The sequence below is a fragment of the Bufo gargarizans genome, chromosome 5, assembly GCF_014858855.1.
Source record: "Bufo gargarizans isolate SCDJY-AF-19 chromosome 5, ASM1485885v1, whole genome shotgun sequence".
NCBI classification, from domain to species: Eukaryota; Metazoa; Chordata; class Amphibia; order Anura; family Bufonidae; genus Bufo; species Bufo gargarizans.
The window spans coordinates 144,441,780-144,460,510 of record NC_058084.1 but is presented as its reverse complement, the minus strand read 5'-3'; the positions used below and the strand labels follow the sequence as shown (position 1 = coordinate 144,460,510).

Sequence of the window (18,731 nt, the reverse complement as noted above, 5' to 3'; positions counted from 1 at the left end):
GTATCTGCCAATTTGAATAGGACAGCGCTCTGGCACTCCCACTGCTCACTGACACTGATCAGACTGTTGTCATTCTGGGACATCACTTAAAAAAAATTATAAACTGGCCACTATATGTGAGACACCACTCTAACCTGTTATAGGGACTAAAAATGATTATTACTAATTCATTTATGATGTAATTCATTTTGATGGCTCCTAAACATAGTACGTTATGTCAACAGACAGATAGGGACTACCACAGAATGCACAGGAAACTACAGAGGTCAGAAATGGAGAATTCCATCACATTGCTACTGTCAACTGTATAGTTTCATTCCATTATACTCATTTCTGAAATTTCCGCTGCCGAGTTCAACTTAGGCTGGCACATCCCAGGTCATTGTCATACTACAGCTGACTACAGACTAAACAAGCGTGTTCACCGCAGCAGTAAATCTCTTCCACAGCAATCATAAAGATACCAACTATACTGGTTCTAGCTCACACCTCTACAAACCTTTGTGGTGCAATAGGGCATGTACTGAGTTTTCACAAGGCAATACCACTTCCTTATTCTCCCTTACAAGAACTGAGGTATCCATCAAGATTGTGCCAAACTTAGTAAGCTGTTTAGATGCCATAATGAATCTGTATAAGATCTCTATGAATTAAAATATTGGGAGCTACCAGGACCCACTGGTATAGAGCATGTACAATGCACATGGAGTGGACGCTTTCAGGTAGACGACGGTTAGCTGATGTCTACCTGTAGGTGACCAGAACACACCACATTGAAGGCAAGGGCCAAGCTGTTTGAAAGTCCGAGGTGCAGTGGCTGTGGGGTGCCTGAACTCGCAGTACAGTACATTTGTACGTACTTCACTTTTCTAATAATTACGCACATTCTCCTGTTTGCCTGGGACTTCAGGCTAGGCAAGATGAGGGATTTTTTATAATATTGGCTGAATATTTGGGTTGTAACTGGCACACAATTAGTTTTATCATTTATTTACTGTGTGTTCATGTTTCACATTTGTCACGAGGACCACACAGGTTGTGGTGCCCTTATGGCATTTCCATCCTGGAGGCCTGGGGGATTGTGTGTGGCCATTGGATTCATCACCCCCCTTCCCAACTGCCACCAAACTTCCCCCTTTAGGAGGCCCTTTTATTATTCTTGTGCATTTTTGTGTGGCATGCTGCACTTATTTGCACTTGAGTGAAGAAAGTAGCCAGCAAACTTAGGTTTTCAATAAAACAAAGAAAAATACTTGGTGATTTACTAATACTGGTATGCTATGGAGACAGTGTGATCTGTATCCATCAACAGGGGTAAGAGGTAAGTAAGGCTTCTTTCACACTGGTGTTAGGCTTGAAAGACACTGGAAGTTTTTGTCCGGCCACCTCTCGGCATGTTTGCCATGCTGCGCGGCTGCATCTCCGGCCCATCCCCATTATAGTGAATAAGGCCGGGGGCGGACTTCCGGCAGCACACGTGTGCAAGCATTAGTACGGAACAGCCTACCGGACAGGACTAACACCAGTGTGAAAGAAGCCTAATGTAGCTGAACAGGAAATGAAGCGGCCACATCCCGTCTGGATCCAGTGCAGTGGAGCGAGGGAGGGTAAGTACTATGCAAAAGGCCTTCCATACGTTAATTAGATGAACCCCTTTAAGTGAGATATCATTTTCTGATGATACTTTCCCTTTTACAGTAGCAATGTTTAGCCAGCTGATAAATTACAGAACACTTTATAAACATGATTCAATTCTATTCCATTTTCCAATGACAATCAATTCTGACGAAATCTAACATCCAGACAATTGCATTCATCAAACAACTTGCTTGCTGGCCTCAAAGTAACTAGTTTAAAGACGTATCACAAAAGCACATATGTGTGACATTGGCTCTAATTTGCTTCTGTGAGAAAATCTTCACCTAGGTATACTGCACTGCTGCCAAAATTCCCAGCCATTAATCCTTTAAAATGGTCAGTGGCAAGATATACACATGGGAATAAATGCACAAAACAAAAGAAGGAAAATGTATGTCAGAAAGTAACACAAAAAATGCTGTCTTGTTTCAATAAAATGCATAGTACTATTTGTTTGGAATATGCACAGGAGCCTTTAAATGGCATCTGTCCGCAGATTTGTACCTATGAAACTGGGTGACCTGTTACATGTGCACTTGACAGCTGAAGGCATCTGTGTTGGTCCCATGTTCATATGTGCTCGCATTACTGAGAAAAATTACGTTCTACAATATGCAAATGAGCCTCTAGGAGCAATGGGGGCGTTGCCATTACACTTAGAGGCTCTGCTCTCTCTGTAACTGTTGCTCCCTCTCCAATTTGATTGACAGGACCAGACAGTGTAAACGTTATCAGACCTACCTAACCCTGTCAATCAAAGTGGAAAGGGCAGAGCTCCTAGAAGCTCATTTGCATATATTAAAACTTTGTATTTCAAAGAAATGTGGGCACATATGAACATGGGACCAAAAAAGATGTCTTCAGCTGCCAAGCGCTCATGTACCAGATCAGCCAGTGTCCTAGGTACAAATCTGCTACAGATGCCCTTTAAGGCTAATATAAAATATGCCAATAATGTAAGATAATAATGTCCTAGAAAATACAGGCTCTATAAACATAATAGCTTTATTGTACAGTCACTGCTATGTTCACGTCACCTCAATAAATAGGTTTCTACTCCAACTCTCAAGAGATAGCCAACCTTTTGTAGGTCACAAGACTTTCAAACACAGCAGATGGTGTTGGACCACACTAAGCATTAGAAGGGAAAAAGCCTATTAAAGATGTGATGGATTGATATGGCTTTTAACCTGCTCTTAACTCCCAGTGATATGGTTTTAACCCTGCGGCCACACTTTAGCAGTGCTACAACATCCCTGGTGACACAAGTGACCGATAGGTTTTCCTGTGTTTGTGTGGTTTTCTAGAACACACCAAAAAAGTACTGATAAATGAATTGAAATTGTGAGTCCATATGGGGACAGCGACTGGTGTGAGCGCTGAACATTTCTGGGCATGGCAGCATAAGCTGGTACTTTATAAAATGAATTGTGGCACTGGTTGGGAAACATTAATTATACACAATATACACAATTCTGCTTTATTAAAACATTTTTTTTATTAAAACATTTTAAAATCTAAGTGGCTGAAGGATATCACCAACTTTCACCACTGATTCTTAAGATATTTTAAAATAGTTAAAGGGGTTGTTTGACCCAAAATTAAACTCAAGCAGAGACAAACTACTGTAAATGGAGTCATTCAGCTAATGAAGGTCCCTTCGACCCAACTCTCCTGCCTTACCTTTTTCTTTCCCCGTCAGACGTGAAGTGATGCCATGCTGTTCCAACTAGTGTGACGGCTGCAGTAAATCACTGACCTCAGTGGTTATGTATGTAAGAACAGCACATGACTGCTAAGTCTCTGGAGTGACACAGTGTTCTTGCACATTTGTATACTGAGGCCAGTGATTGGCTGCAGTGGTCACGTGAATGGAAACAGCACTATATGGCCAAGCTCCATAAATTCTTAATTTGTACAAGTCCTAGATTATGTTTTCTCTTGTAATTTCTGGACACAGACAATTATCCTGGAGATGATACTATATCATAGGGGGTTCAGCAATAGCAGTCCCACCTGGGCACTACTGGTATGATATCAAGTAATGTGGAAAGACACATGTATTTCCACAAATTCTACCAGCCATTAGTCTAAAGACTCTCATATTTCCTTATTTCCTTCAAAGGCTATGGACACCTTGGCATCCACTTTTTTCTATTTGAACTGAATGTGTTTTGTGTTAAAAAAAAAACTATTTTGAAATTGAGTTTAAATAAAGTGCATCCTAAGCCTTTAAAGGGGTTGTCTCATCTTAGACATGGGTAGCATATCTCAAGGATATGTCACCAATGTCACATAGGTTTGGGCCCCCAGGTTCCATCACATTATGAACACTATTAAATGAAACAGTTTACTCCTAAAGAATACATTTTTGAGGTATGCTTGTAGTTTTTAAGCACAGCAGCAATGTCCTACCTTATGTCTCTATTAGGTTCCTGCTTTCATTGTTGGGTTGTGGTTAATGTTGTGTGATTGAATTTGAGAGACTGTAGCATGACTCGCCACCACATAGGGAGAGACTGAACGGTACTTTCAGACTGGGTGCCCAACACGTTCTGTGATTACATTAAATGGCAATATATGAAATAATTGGCTAAATGTCTGCCATAGACATAGGCAACTATATGATTAAACTTGCGTCTGCATGTTAGACATTTTTCCTGTACTGCATACAGTTTAATTGCAAGTGTTGCAGTTTTGGCTCATGAATCCTGATTTACGCAAGACAAACTAATTTCTAATAGACACTATGGATTTTGTCTGGGTTATGAAAGTCTATCTGCATGATAGAGGTGTACATCAGCAGATTTTTCAAGAAGCGTACAGTGCCTTGCAAAAGTATTCACCCACCCCCCCCCCCCCCCCTGACTTTTTTCGTATTTTGGTGCCTCACAACCTGGAATTAACATGGATTGTTTGAGGATTTGCATCAGTTAATTTGCAGAATATGCCCACAGCTTTGAAGATTTTTATTTATTTATTGTGAAGCAAACAACAAATAGGACAAAACAACAGAAAAAGTCAATGTGCATAACTATTCACCCCCCCTAAAGTCAATACTTTGTAGAGACACCTTTTGCGGCAATTACAGCTCCAAGTTGCTTTGGATAAGTCTCTATGAGCTTGCCACATCTTACCACTGGGATTTTTGCCCATTCCTCCTTGCAAAACTGCTCCAGGTCCTTTAAGTCGGTTGGTTTGCGCTTGTGAACAGCAATCTTTAAGTCTGACCACAGATTTTCTATTGGCTTGAGATCTGGGCTTTCACTAGGCCATTCCAACACATTTACATGTTTCCCCTTAAACCACTCAAGTGTTGCTTTAGCCGTGTGTTTGGGGTCATTGTCCTGCTGGAAGGTGAATCTCCGTCCTAGCCTCAAATCACGCACAGAGTGGGACAGGTTTTGCTCAAGAATATCCCTGTATTTAGCACCATCCATCTTTCCCTCAACTCTGACCAGTTTCCCAGTCCCGGCTGCTGTAAAAACATCCCCACAGCATGATGCTGCCACCACTATGTTTCACCGTGGGTACGGTGTTCTTTGGGTGATGTGATGTGTTGGGTTTGTGCCAGACATAGCGTTTTCTTTGATGGCTGAAAAGTAAAATTTTAGTTTCATCAGACCAGAGCACCTTCCTCCATACATTTTGGCAGTCTCCCACATGCCTTTTCGCAAACTTACAATGTGCCTTTTTGTTTTTAGCTGAAAGTAATGGCTTTCTTCTGGCCACTCTGCCATATAGCCCAACTGTATGGAGCGAACAGCTGCATGTCATCCTATGTACAGATACTCCAGTCTCTGCTGTGGAACTCTGCAGCTCTTCCAGGATTACCTTAGGTCTCTGTGCTGCCTCTCTGATTAATGCCCTCCTTGCCTGGTCCGTGAGTTTTGGTGGGTGGACGTCTATTGGCAGGTTTGCTGTTGTGCCATGTTCTTTCCATTTGGTTATGATACATTTGATGGTGCTCCTGGGGATCATTAAAGATTTGTATTATTTTTTTTTTTTATAACCTAACCCTGACTTGTACTTCTCAACAAAATTGTCCCTTACTTGTTTGGAGAGTTCCTTGGTCTTCATGGGGCCTTTCAAAAATGGTGTGTATATGGAATGACAGATCATGTGACACTTAGATTGTACAGTCGTGGCCAAAAGTTTTAAGAATTACATAAATATTGGAAATTGGAAAAGTTGCTGCTTAAGTTTTTATAAAGCAATTTGCATATATTCCAGAATGTTATGAAGAGTGATCAGATGAATTGCATAGTCCTTCTTTGCCATGAACATTAACTTAATCCCAAAAAAAACTTTCCACTGCATTTCATTGCTGTCATTAAAGGACCTGCTGAGATAATTTCAGTAATCGTCTTGTTAACTCAGGTGAGAATGTTGACGAGCACAAGGCTGGAGAACATTATGTCAGGCTGATTGGGTTAAAATGGCAGACTTGACCTGTTAAAAGGAGGGTGATGCTTGAAATCATTGTTCTTCCATTGTTAACCATGGTGACCTGCAAAGAAACGCGTGCAGCCATCATTGCGTTGCATAAAAATGGCTTCACAGGTAAGGATATTGTGGCTACTAAGATTGCACCTCAATCAACAATTTATAGGATCATCAACAACTTCAAGGAAAGAGGTTCAATTCTCGTTAAGAAGGCTTCAGGGCGTCCAAGAAAGTCCAGCAAGCGCCAGGATCGTCTCCTAAAGAGGATTTAGCTGCGGGATCGGAGTGCCACCAGTGCAGAGCTTGCTCAGGAATGGCAGCAGGCAGGTGTGAGCGCATCTGCACGTACAGTAAGGCGAAGACTTTTGGAAGATGGCCTGGTGTCAAGAAGGGTAGCAAAGAGGCCACTTCTCTCCCAAAAAAACATCAGGGACAGATTTATCTTCTGCAGAAAATATGGTGAATGGACTGCTGAGGACTGGGGCAAAGTAATATTCTCCGATGAAGCCTCTTTCCGATTGTTCGGGGCATCAGGAAAAAGGCTTGTCCGGAGAAGAAAAGGTGAGCGCTACCATCAGTCCTGTGTCATGCCAACAGTAAAGCATCCTGAGACCATTCATGTGTGGGGTTGCTCACTCACAATTTTGCCCAAAAACACAGCCATGAATAAAGAATGGTACCAAAACACCCTCCAACAGCAACTTCTTCCAACAATCCAATAACAGTTTGGTGAAGAACAATGCATTTTCCAGCATGATGGAGCACCGTGCCATAAGGCAAACGTGATAACTAAGTGGCTTGGGGACCAAAACGTTGACATTTTGGGTCCATGGCCTGGAAACTCCCCAGATCTTAATCCCATTGAGAACTTGTGGTCAATCTTCAAGAGGCGGGTGGACAAACATAAACCCACTAATTCTGAAACTCCAAGAAGTGATTATGAAAGAATGGGTTGCTATCAGTCAGGAATTGTCCCAGGAGTTGATTGAGAGCATGCCCAGTCGAATTGCAGAGGTCCTGAAAAAGAAGGGCCAACACAGGTGGACATCATTTCACTAATTATGTGACTTCTGAAGGTAATTGGTTGCACTAGAGCTTTTTATGGGCTTCCTAACAAAGGGGGTGAATACATACGCACATGCCAATTTTCGGTTTCCTATTTCTAAACAATAGTTTTATTTATATATTTTTCTCATTTCACTTCACCAACTTAGACTATGTGTTCTGATCCATCACATAAAATTCATATTAACAAAACATTCAACTTAAGGCTGTAATGTACCAAAATACGAAAAAAATCAAGGGGGTGAATACTTTTGCAAGGCCCTGTATATGTCAAAAAGGTTTAACAGAGATGTGTTGTAAATCGAGCCGTATCTTTGTCAGTTTGTTATAAGAGAGGTCTTATAAAAGAGTTTGCTCACGTACAACCCATATATAGATTACTATATTTGAAAGAAATCTGTAGTAACTGAATAAAGGAGACATAAAATTTATATGTAGTCCTCAAAAGAAAGCCAAGAACAAAAGCATCCTCTAAAGGCAGATTTTTATTATTCCCAGACAGCCATACAGACAATTGTTTTTACCTCCAAGCAAAGGCTTGGAAGCTTGAAAAGGAGCCATCTTTTTAACCCCTTCCCAACCGCCTCACATAAATTTATGTTGGTGGTCGGACATTTAAAAATGGTGCCTGCTCGCAAGCGGGGCAGTCGACACAGCTGCTGGGTGCCTGCTGTTTTAAATAGCAGGCACTCTGGACTAATGTATGCGATCGACGATAACATAGCATGCAAAAACACCCATACTATTAAAATACCAAAATATTTATCTCATACGGCAAACGGCGAAACAGATAAAACTTCAAAATGGCCAATTTGCCGTTTTTTGGTCGCTTCACCTCTAACAAAATTTTTAATAAAAAGTGATCAAAAACTCTTACACACCACCGAATGGTATCAATGAAACGTACAGATCACCCTGCAAAAAAAAAACTCTATGGACATAAAAATGAAAATATTTTTTCCTCAAATTTTTAATTTATTTTCAGGATTAAAATGCAAAAAAAAACTGTACATATGTGGTGTCTATGTAAAAGTAACAGGTCAATTTTACCAAATAGGAACTCTAACCGCATTCTCCATAGGGTTTTGTCCTACCTCTAGGATTAGTAAGAGGGTCAGTAGTGAGTGTGCCCCTAGACCCAATTATACCCCTTTATGGTTACAGTCTATTAGAAGGCACAGAGGTAGGGGGTTACAGAGTTCCTTCAAGTCACAAAGCTTGGCAGCTACTATTAGCAATGGAAGTCTCTCATTAAAGGCACATAGTGTGTTTGTTACAGTGTCACAAACAGCATACTGGTTACAGTCTCTCAGAGGGTATACAGCTTGTTAGTTATAGTCTCTCTTAGAGAGCACACATCCTATTGGTTTCAGTCTCTCTAGGCCACAAATTGTATTGGTCAAGGTTTAACCACATAAAGTGTGTGTTTGTGTGTGTGTGTGTGGGGGGGGGGGAGTACTGTGGTACTGTGTTTTTGAGACTAAAACTGACATGAAAGGATACCAGATTACATCTGTTTTGTCATAAGCTTTCACAGGATCTGTCATAATGGGGGCGATTTCTCATGAAAGTATTTTTTTTAAGTCAGTTTTGCAGGAGTCTGTGTTGCTGAAATTTTGGGTAAATTTATCAAATGTCACAGGATGTTTATTAAATTTGGTGCATCTTTAGGTCTCACAATTCTGGCTTGAAATGATACTCCACTTTCTACACCAACCCTTCACTATAGAAAGATTCAGACAATATTTGTGACTTTTCAAAAAGTCTCAGTTGATATATCTGTTTCTTCAATCAATTCGACAGGCTAACCAAGCCCACATTACTACCCATTATTAAAAACTAGAGTGAGTGGAGCAAAAATGCGAAATGTCTTATGAGATTTCTGTGCATGTAAGCTCAAAAAAATCTCATAGCCTATTTTTGATAATGTATCTCCATCGTTTGATTTTTGATAATTAGTAAGTTTTCAATCAATTTAACTCAGTTGCAAAGAAAAAAAAAAAACTGTGGAAAATTGCACCCAACCCCATTTTGTAGAGATACAAAATAAATGAGAACATTACTTATAGAGCTGATAATATAAAACAGCAAAGAGTCCAGACGTAAGGGAGTATGTGCATGTCACTAGGGATCAGGCTATGTAAATGCAGTAGTCTGTTCTGGCAATGTCATTTGTCTGGCAGAAAACCACATTTATGTCAGATCCCAGGATCCAGCGGTGCTCTGCTGGATATGGTAACTTAAGCAGTCTGCTCTCTGCCTGAAAAAAACGAATGGATTTACATACGCACGATTTTAATGTAGTCTAATGTTCTTTAAAGGCTATGTACACATTTGGAAACTATTTTTGTTTATGATTGCATTTCACAAATTTTGGGCTAAAAATCATATTTTCAATTGGCCTTTATTAAAAAATATTGAACCATTCTGTCACAAAAGGTTAACTGTCTTTCTAATTGTGTCTGGTACTTTCACTTTGTGCTAGTCATCTAATAATCCTCATCTCTTCATCTCTAAACAACTGAGAGGTCACTTATTTAAGCCATATTCTTATCAGTAAGATAAGAACTAAGCTACAATGAGCGTTTATAAGGTCAGAGAGCAGAGATAAGGAGCCCCACCACTCCCCAGATGACGGAAAAGACAAAAAATCCACTGGCTGCTACTACAGCATCTCAGCTCTGTACAAAAAAAGGATTCCATATTTTTAATAAAGACCAATTGAAAAAATGATTTTAGCTCAAAATAAGTACAATGCAATAAAATTGTCCCTAAAGGTGTACATATACTTTACAGATGATCTAAATTGAAAAGAAAGGGCTCATGCTGAATTGTTGCATTTGTATTTTAAAAGGCAAATCAATACAATTATGTTGAGAAACAAGTCAAGATTAAATCACTAACATAATATACAGATGATAAAAAAGGTTTAGAGTATCCAGAGCCTCTGTAGACAAAACATTGATTAGCATATCCCTAATGATAGTCAATACTACAGCACATCAGTCAACACTGTCAAAGAATAACAGAATAAAGTGGTCTCAAAACCCCATATGCTGTTTCACATTTCTAACCGGGGAAGCAAATGCTGCACATGTGATCTGCTGCTAACAATGGAGGATGCTCACAGCGGACCACATGTACCACAAAGACATCCTACACAGGATAGCCAAATGTGTGGATGTGATTGGCTATATTAAACAGAAATTTACAGAAAATAGTGCACTACAATGGTAAATGCAATTGACAATATATGGCTAAACCCTCACACTGATATTAAAATGAGACTTTCGCCAATATATTCTTATATCAAGAACATACCGGAGTCTGCGCACCCCATCAAGGTCTCTCAAAGTGGCACGGGACCTAACACTAAACTACCTATGCCGTATGGGCAATTACAGATAGGGGCATAAAGTCTGACACACAGCGAACAGCTCCCAGTTACCTCCAGCGTGAAATCACAAATACAATGGGAGGAGGGAAGAGACTGTGAGTCCCACCTATCACTGACTCATGTGACACAGACTCATGTGCACCTGAATGTTACCCATAGATCAAAATCAAGGCACATTCAAACCTGGGGCTGCCACACCTCCAGGCGTGCATGTACAAACAGAATAACAGAATAAAGTGGTCTCAAAAGGCAGAAAATGCTCAAAACCCCATAGGCTGTCGCGCATTTCTAACTGAGGGAACAAATCCTGCGCATGAGATTCGCTTCTAACAGCAATCCCCAGCAAAAATGCATACAATGGAGGATGACCGCAGCGGGCCACATGTACCACAAAGACATCCTACACAGGATAGCGAAATGTGCAGATGTGATTAGCTATATAAAACAGAAATTTTCTAAAAATGCTGCACTACAATGGTAAACTCCAGGTTTGAATGTGCCTTGATTTTGATCTATGGGTAACATTCAGGTGCACCTGTGCGGCCTGCGTCACATGAGTCAGTGATAGGTGGGACTCACAGCCTCCTCCCATTGTATGTGTGATTTCATGCTGGAGGTAACTGGGAGCTGTTCGCTGTGTCTCGGACATTATGCCCCTATCTGTAATTGCTCATACGGCATAGGTTGTTTAGCGTTAGGTCCCGTGCCACTTTGAGAGACCTTGACGGGGTGCACGGGCTCCGGTATGTTCTTGATATAAGAATATATTGGCAAAAGTCTAATTTTAATATCAGTGTGAGGGTTTAGCCATATATTGTTAATTGCATTTACCATTGTAGTACACCATTTTCTGTAAATTACCTGTCAAAGAATACCAAAAACTCATGTTCAATAAACAGTGAAAGCGGCTAAAGCCTTTATGCATGATGACAATATCCAGACGATCTTGGTGAAGTCTGGTGTATGTAGTCCATGAATCCGTTGGAAGTGTTGCAGTTGATTGGTCATTTGTCACAGCTGGGCACTGTTGGTCTTAAAGGGGATGTCTGGCCAATTAACATTTTTTAAAGGATCCCCAAAACAGTGTAAAATAGAATAAGTGATAATGACTTTACTGATCCCACACTGCCCCAATACCAGTGTTTCCCCATCACCTGCTGGAATCTACTTCCTGGTCCCTTTCCACGCACAAGAAATGACCACTCAGCCAATCACTGCCTGAAATGGGTCACCTCTGAAACCAGTGATTGGCTGAATGGTCATTTCCTGCATATTGAAAAAGGGACCAAGAGGCAAAAAGCAGTGGGAAACTTAAAGGGGTTTTCCGAGATTGTTTAACTGATGACCTATCCTCTAGATATATCCTCAGTATCTGATATGGGGGGTCCGACACCTGGGACCCCCACCGATCAGCTGTTTGAGAAGCACTACGGCCTTCTCACCCTGCTCACCAAGCGCATACATTGTATAGCGACTGTGCTTGATATCACAGCTCAGCCCCATTCACTTCAATGGGGTCGATCTGCGCCTAGGCCATTTGACTGATGAACGTGACATTCCATGGCCTAGGCCAAGCTGTGACAAGGCCACGGTGCTACTGCGAGTTCTGGTGCCTTTTCAAACAGCTGATCAGCGAGGGTCCCAGATTTATCCAGCAGATAGGTCATCAGTTAAAAAGTCTTGGAGGATAACAAATGTCTTCAGCGGACAACCTCTTTTAGGTTTAAGCTGCACCTAAGCCATTTGACCGATGAACGTGACATTCCATGGCCTGTGAGAAGGCCACGGTGCTACTGAGTGCAGGTGCCTTCTCAAACAGCTGATTAGCGGGGGTCCTTGGTGTGGGACCCCCACGATCAGATACTGATGACCAGACGATAGGTCATCAGTTACAAAGTCTTGGAAAACCTCTTTAATACCATTCTGAGCCTATCTTAACAAAATGTCATCAGCGGACAACCCCTTTTAGGTTTTAATTTAATAGGTGCATGTGAACCATGTCATTGAAACTACATTACTCTCTACAATTCTGTTGCCCACTCCTAGCTTGTTTTCAGGATTTACTAATGCAGGTTATTGGATTGTGGTCCGGGCCTACAAAATATTGACAAACCGATTAATGCTATTAAGTATATTCCCCTATGGAGCAGCAGACGGCATGACACAATTTAGTTTATGGACACAGAACAGACACCGTCTAATGCACACATTACCTCAGGGATACTAAGTGCTTCCTCAATCAATAAACTCTAATTGGATGCACATAATTTAGTATTTTGTAAAATAAATAGCACTGCAGCAGCGACTTAGAAAGGAAGAGGAACAGGGAAATCAGTGCCCAGAGCTCGTCCTTAAGTTATTTATAAAGCTGAATACAGATGCTTCCTTATCACACACTTCCTTGTTTTCCTCCTTCCTTTGAATAAGTCTTTTGTGACATAGACAAACCTTACCATAGCAAGCACAAATATTCATATATTTACTGCAATAAATGTTAGTGCGATAAAGCACCGGGACAGATGTACAGAACAAATTGTGCACTAGAAGTCCTGCTGATTCTGCATTTTTCCAATTATTATCAGTTCTATTGATTTATTCAAACTTGACAAAAGGCAAAAATTTGATTAACCAGAATTCACAAAAATGCAGTTGAGTCCTTAAAGGGAAACCACCACATTGTGTATCTGTGGGCAGTATGATATAGAGCAGGAGGAGCTGTGCAGTATATAGGTTTGTGTGGAAATGTTTTTAAAGGAAATAAAGGCAATATGTCATCAGAAAACGGTCTATGGTTTAAATCAACTATTTACGTTAAACATATTTTTAACTAATTTTTGGAGATGTCGTTTTTAATTTTCCATATCAATATTTTTAAGAAGAATCCTAAAATCTTGCAGTTTTTGCACTGGTCCCCAAACCTAATAATTGGAACCACTTCATGGCATGTACAGATTAACTTTTCAACAGTCATCTTACTATTATCAGAAGCAGGATTACAATGACCAGTAACACTTCTGTAACTAGGTAAAACAGGATCCGCCATTCTCAGCTCATCTATTCTTTCCTCTGCACAGGTCACAGAGCATGCCTAGAAAACTTTCATAGACGTCAATGAGTCCCCTCCAGACTATTGGGTCGGTGGCCCATGGTGAGTACTGTAAGGCATGTCTCTAAGAGCTCATGCACACAGCTGTAGCCGTTTTTGCAGTAGGCAAATTGCAAATCCGCAAAACACAGATGCCAGCCATGTGCCTTACACATTTTGCAGAACGGAACATCCGGCCCATAATAGAACAGCCATATCTTTGTACATAAGGCAGACAAGAATAGGACATGCTCTATAGTTTTGTGGATGCCACGGAACAGATATCCGGATGCATTTTTGTGCGGCCCCACTAAAGTGAATAGGTCTGCATCCGAACCTCAAAAAAATGCGTATAGGATGCAGACAAAAAATATGTTTTTGTGCATGAGCCCTAAATGTTGTTAGCACCAGCTTAGGCAAGATGGCCGCTCTCATAATCATGTTCAAGAAATAGAATAAAAACATCCATAATTAGAAAAATAGAAAAAAGGGATATGTGTCACTATTTTAATGGCAAAAAAAAAAGTTACATATTGAGGGTTGTAGTACTTCCAACAGTCTCAGAACACGGTTCCAACAATGTACAGTGCAAATCTTGTTGGTTTTGTATGGGTATAGGCCTGGTTTATATTTAATGTGCTCTTTTATTCTTCCTGCAGAATCTGAGGCTGATAATACCTTTGGTAAGTTAGCTATAATACGCTACTGCGGCGTATAGATTTAGGGAAATGACTGACCAGGTTATAGATGGTGTTCTAGCAGTATTCCACTCACAGCAGTAATATCTATAGCTTTTGATAACAGACTCCATTTTCTCAGCCTTTATAGATTCTGGAATGTCCTTTCTCTCTCTCTCTCTCTCTCCAGCAGTACTCCAGTGTAAAGATGGTTCAATCTTGGTAGCTCATGCAGAGATGGTTAGTAGCTTGAGGCCTAGTGGTGAGGAGTGAAGTATATGGACTTTGTTGCCTCTCCTCTCCTAGACTAGACTGAGCTAGGGATGGAGCTAACAGTCCACACCCCAGCTTCCTAAGGAGCTGTACCAGAGTTAGCTTGCTCAACAACTCCTATACATACTAGGGATACAAAGCATAAAATTACATATAAATGAATAAAAGAAATGTGCAAGTAACCCCAGCTCTGGAGTACTGCACATCAAACTGAATGTTATCCCACAAAAATATGATGCCGATTTTCTGACATAAAACATTGCCATTGGTGTGCACATCCTCTTGCAGTGCAGGGGTAAAGACTAGCATAAAATGCTGCTCTTTGATAAATTCCCTCCTCTATATCTATTATCTCAGCTCCTCCTAGTCTATAGCATGCCGCCTGCAGATCAGACAACATGTTCAACATGACAGGTCCCCTCGAATGTTTCTGCCTACATTGTGTCTGTATGTGGCTCGCATACAAAAACCTGTGAGGGAAAAATGACTTCTCTCATAAAAGATGACAAAACAAGAAAATACATTTCCTGACTTCCTTATGTTTTTTTCCATACCATTATACCAGTTTCTACAATTGTCAATTTTCTAAAAACAATCCATATACTCCCGACACTGATGTCCTGTCACCCCCCCCCCCCCCGTACCAATTTCCATGGGAATATGGAAAGTGTTGTAGTGATGGAAGATAATAAAGAATGGTTTATGGAGAGAAGGTCAAGTCCAACATTTTCCTTGTTGGCTTTGCTAATTTCACCTCTTCATAAAGCCATGAAATTATCCAGAGGTAGACATAAACAGCCTACTGAGATAGAAAGAAAGTCACCGTACCAATGCCAAGAGGTAATGTTGAATTTAGGAACATGTACAGTAGTTTGCAAAAAATACAAAGCAACACCAAAAGTTAAAAAAAAACATTATAAATAGTAATAATAAAATAAAACACTTATTATTTTAGCCCATATTTTATAATTTTCGAGTTCAGGAGTTTCAACCACACCCATTGCAAACAGGTGCATAAAATCAAGTAGACAGCCATGCACTGTACTGTGGCTGGTGTGAAATATTGTGGAGATTAAATCATGGTATAGGGTTGATTTCAGGGTTTGTGCTAAGCCCCTTATTTCCACTAAAGGGAAATCATAAGGCTACACCACACAAAAACATTTTAGAAAATTGTAAGCTTCCAACTTCGTGGCAATAATTTTGGGAAAGTTAGACCAACCTACAAGAAAAACCTCAAATTGGGTATATAGATATACTGGGGTCTAGTATAATATACTGAGCCAACCAACGAAAAAAGACCAATAACCCCATATAGAATAAGAAGACACACATATAAAATATATGTAATTTATTAAAGACACAATTGAATAACAATAAATATGACAATAAGGGACAAGGTAAAGGGGGGGGGGGGGGGGTGAGGTGCCCCGTGTAATGGGACCAAAATCAACCACCCTCACATATACAAGAATAACAGGGAAGGGGGGGGGGGTCACAGACATTGGGTATAAAAACCGCATACTAGTGGGAGAGCTGTAAGTTCACCCAAAGTAACCTATTAACATGTGTATGCTACATACAATAATATAAGAAAGTCAATATGGTCACACATAGCAAACTTGCCCTCCAGATATAACATAGATGGCCATCAGGTGAATGCAGATTACCAAATAGTAACACAGTCAAGGGCAAAGCAGGAATGCTATGTGTAAGCATTGAATCATACTAAAGTAATAAAATAACCATGCATGAGACAAAAACACAAATTACCCATGGTATGCCGGAAACCCAAGGTCGGTGACCAGAGCTGCACCTCGACGCGCGATTCGACGAGAAATGCCATGGGCCCTGATTTATCATGCTTTCACTCCACAATTTTGGCTTAAAAAATTCACAAAATGGGGATTGCTTGTGGAAAAAAGTAGCAACTTTTTGCATTTTTACACAATTCATTCCAGTTTCTAAATATGGGTGGGAAAGTGGGCGTGGTTAGCTCTACTAATGAGTTTCATTCCAGATCTCTGAGACTTTTTAAAAATAAAGTCGCAGTCTCACTCCAGTAGGTGGGTGGAGAAGGAAAACTGGAGTAGCTTTTACAGGCAAAAGTGTTAGGTTTAAGAATGAGACAAATTTATCAAGCATGCCACATTTGATAAAGTATGTCAACACAGACTCGAGGAAAACTGACTTCAAATGTTACCCTCATGATAAATTCCGCCCATGGTATTGATTTTAGTGTGGACAAGCTTGAGGGACTTGCCCAGAGCCAAGACATCAAACCCCATCTAACACCTCCGAAGTGAATTAGAAAACAAGCTGTGAGCCGGACCTTCTTGTCCAACATCAGTGCCTGATCTGACAATTCCTTTTTTGGCTGAATGAGCACGAATTCTTACAAAATCTTTTAAAGTCCTCCCAGAAGGGTGGAGGCTATTGCAGCCTCAATAAGGGGTACAACTCCAAATTTCCTCCTGTGATTTTGGATTGACATGTCCAACAAACTTATGGAGAGATGACTAAATAATTTGGGCCATGTAGTGTACCTAACTTCAACTTTTTCATGATTTTTTTTTTTTACCTCATACAATCAACAATAAAGTTAAAGTGTAACTGTCATTCTTTTTTTTATTTTTGTAATGTGTAGGGGCAGTGATACTGACCATTTTTGTAATATACTTTAATTACGGAAATCATACATTTCCATTAGAAAAATAGCTCTAAAGAGGCCCATTTTGAGCCTTAGCAACGCTCCTCTGTCTTCTATTTACATAACACAGTAAGTGTTGAAGTCTCCACAGTTATGTAAACAGATGACAGTAGTGTTGCTATGGTTCAAAATTGGTGACTTTAGAGCTATTTTTCAGATGGAAATGTACGATTGCAGTAATTAAAGTATATTACAAAAATAGTCAGTATCACTGCCCCTACACATTACAAAAATAAAAAAAAGAATGACAGTTACACTTTAAACAATCGATTTAACAAGACCGTTAGTGATTTACCAGAAACACATGAAGCGTAAAACTGCCAATAGCAATAAAACAGATTTCTTCCTCATTTAAGCTAATAACATGCTCCACCTGATAAGGGCCCTTTTACACGGGCCAATTATCGTGAATTAGCATTAGTATGAATGCTTAGTAATGAATGTTCTCGGTAAGTGGCCCATGTAAAGGAGCCATCATCACACAACAAATGAGCAAATCACTTGTTACGTGATAGCATCATTTATGTGGTACCTAGAATCGTTGTTTGTCAGCAGCACACCACCCTGTGTTAACAGGAGATGCGCTGCCGACAAAATGCAAAGATTGGGAGAGGAACTATGATTATTCCAATTGTTCATCTCCTTTTACTTGCATCGGATCATGTTAATGAACCTTTAAAATAGCATCGATCAACCTGTGTACTGTATATTGGCCCATGTAAGAGGACTCTACTTTTATTATTTCTATGGAGGAATATACAATAAGTGACTGATCAACACATCTGGTGATATTTATCATCTGATCTGGATCCTGTCTAAATCCAACAGACAAAAAGGCCATGTCTACGGCTAAAGCAAACCTGTCAGGTGTTTTACGCTTCCCTATTTGAGAACAGCATATGACATGCGTCTCATGCCAAGGCAAATAAAATAATGGATTGAATAAAAAACAGAGTACTGTTATGCCTCTATACAAATCACTTGTGAGACCACACATGGAATATGGGGGAAGATTTACTAATACTGTCTAAGATTTAGACAGTGTAAACTGAGACTAGACAGTAAAAATGTGCCAGATTTATCACGGTGCCTGATGCTGGGTGTTAAATGTGGTGCATCTTTAGACTGTATAGCCCAAGTTTATACCACCTAAAAGTGCACAGTATTGCAACTTAAAGGGGTTGTCTCACTTCAGAAAATGGTATTTATCATGTAGACAAAGTAAATACAAGGCACGCAATAATGTATTGTAATTGTCCATATTGTCTCCTTTTCCATCGCATTATACACTACTTGTTTTCAGAGGTTACGACCAACCAGCAATCCAGCAGCAGCGATACTTGCACACTACAGAAAAAAGCGCCGACCTCTATGGTGGCTAGGACAGCGGGAGCACACATAGTCATGCATGCGTGGCAGCCAGCTTCTGTCCAGCTACCT

General features: G+C 40.3%; 1 protein-coding gene across 5 annotated transcripts in view; it reads right to left on the bottom strand.

Moving 5' to 3' along the window:
- The window catches only part of ARHGAP28 (Rho GTPase activating protein 28), a 215,134-nt gene that overhangs the window by 147,824 nt on the left and 48,579 nt on the right, over positions 1 to 18,731 (bottom strand). Inside the window, exon 1 of one of the 5 annotated variants that reach the window (XM_044293647.1) lies at positions 4,054 to 4,110. The exons of the other annotated variants lie outside the window; for them this stretch is intronic. The gene's annotated coding sequence lies outside the window, so the exon portion shown is untranslated. Of the gene's footprint in view, positions 1 to 4,053; positions 4,111 to 18,731 lie in introns of those variants that run through there. 5 annotated transcript variants of the gene reach the window in all.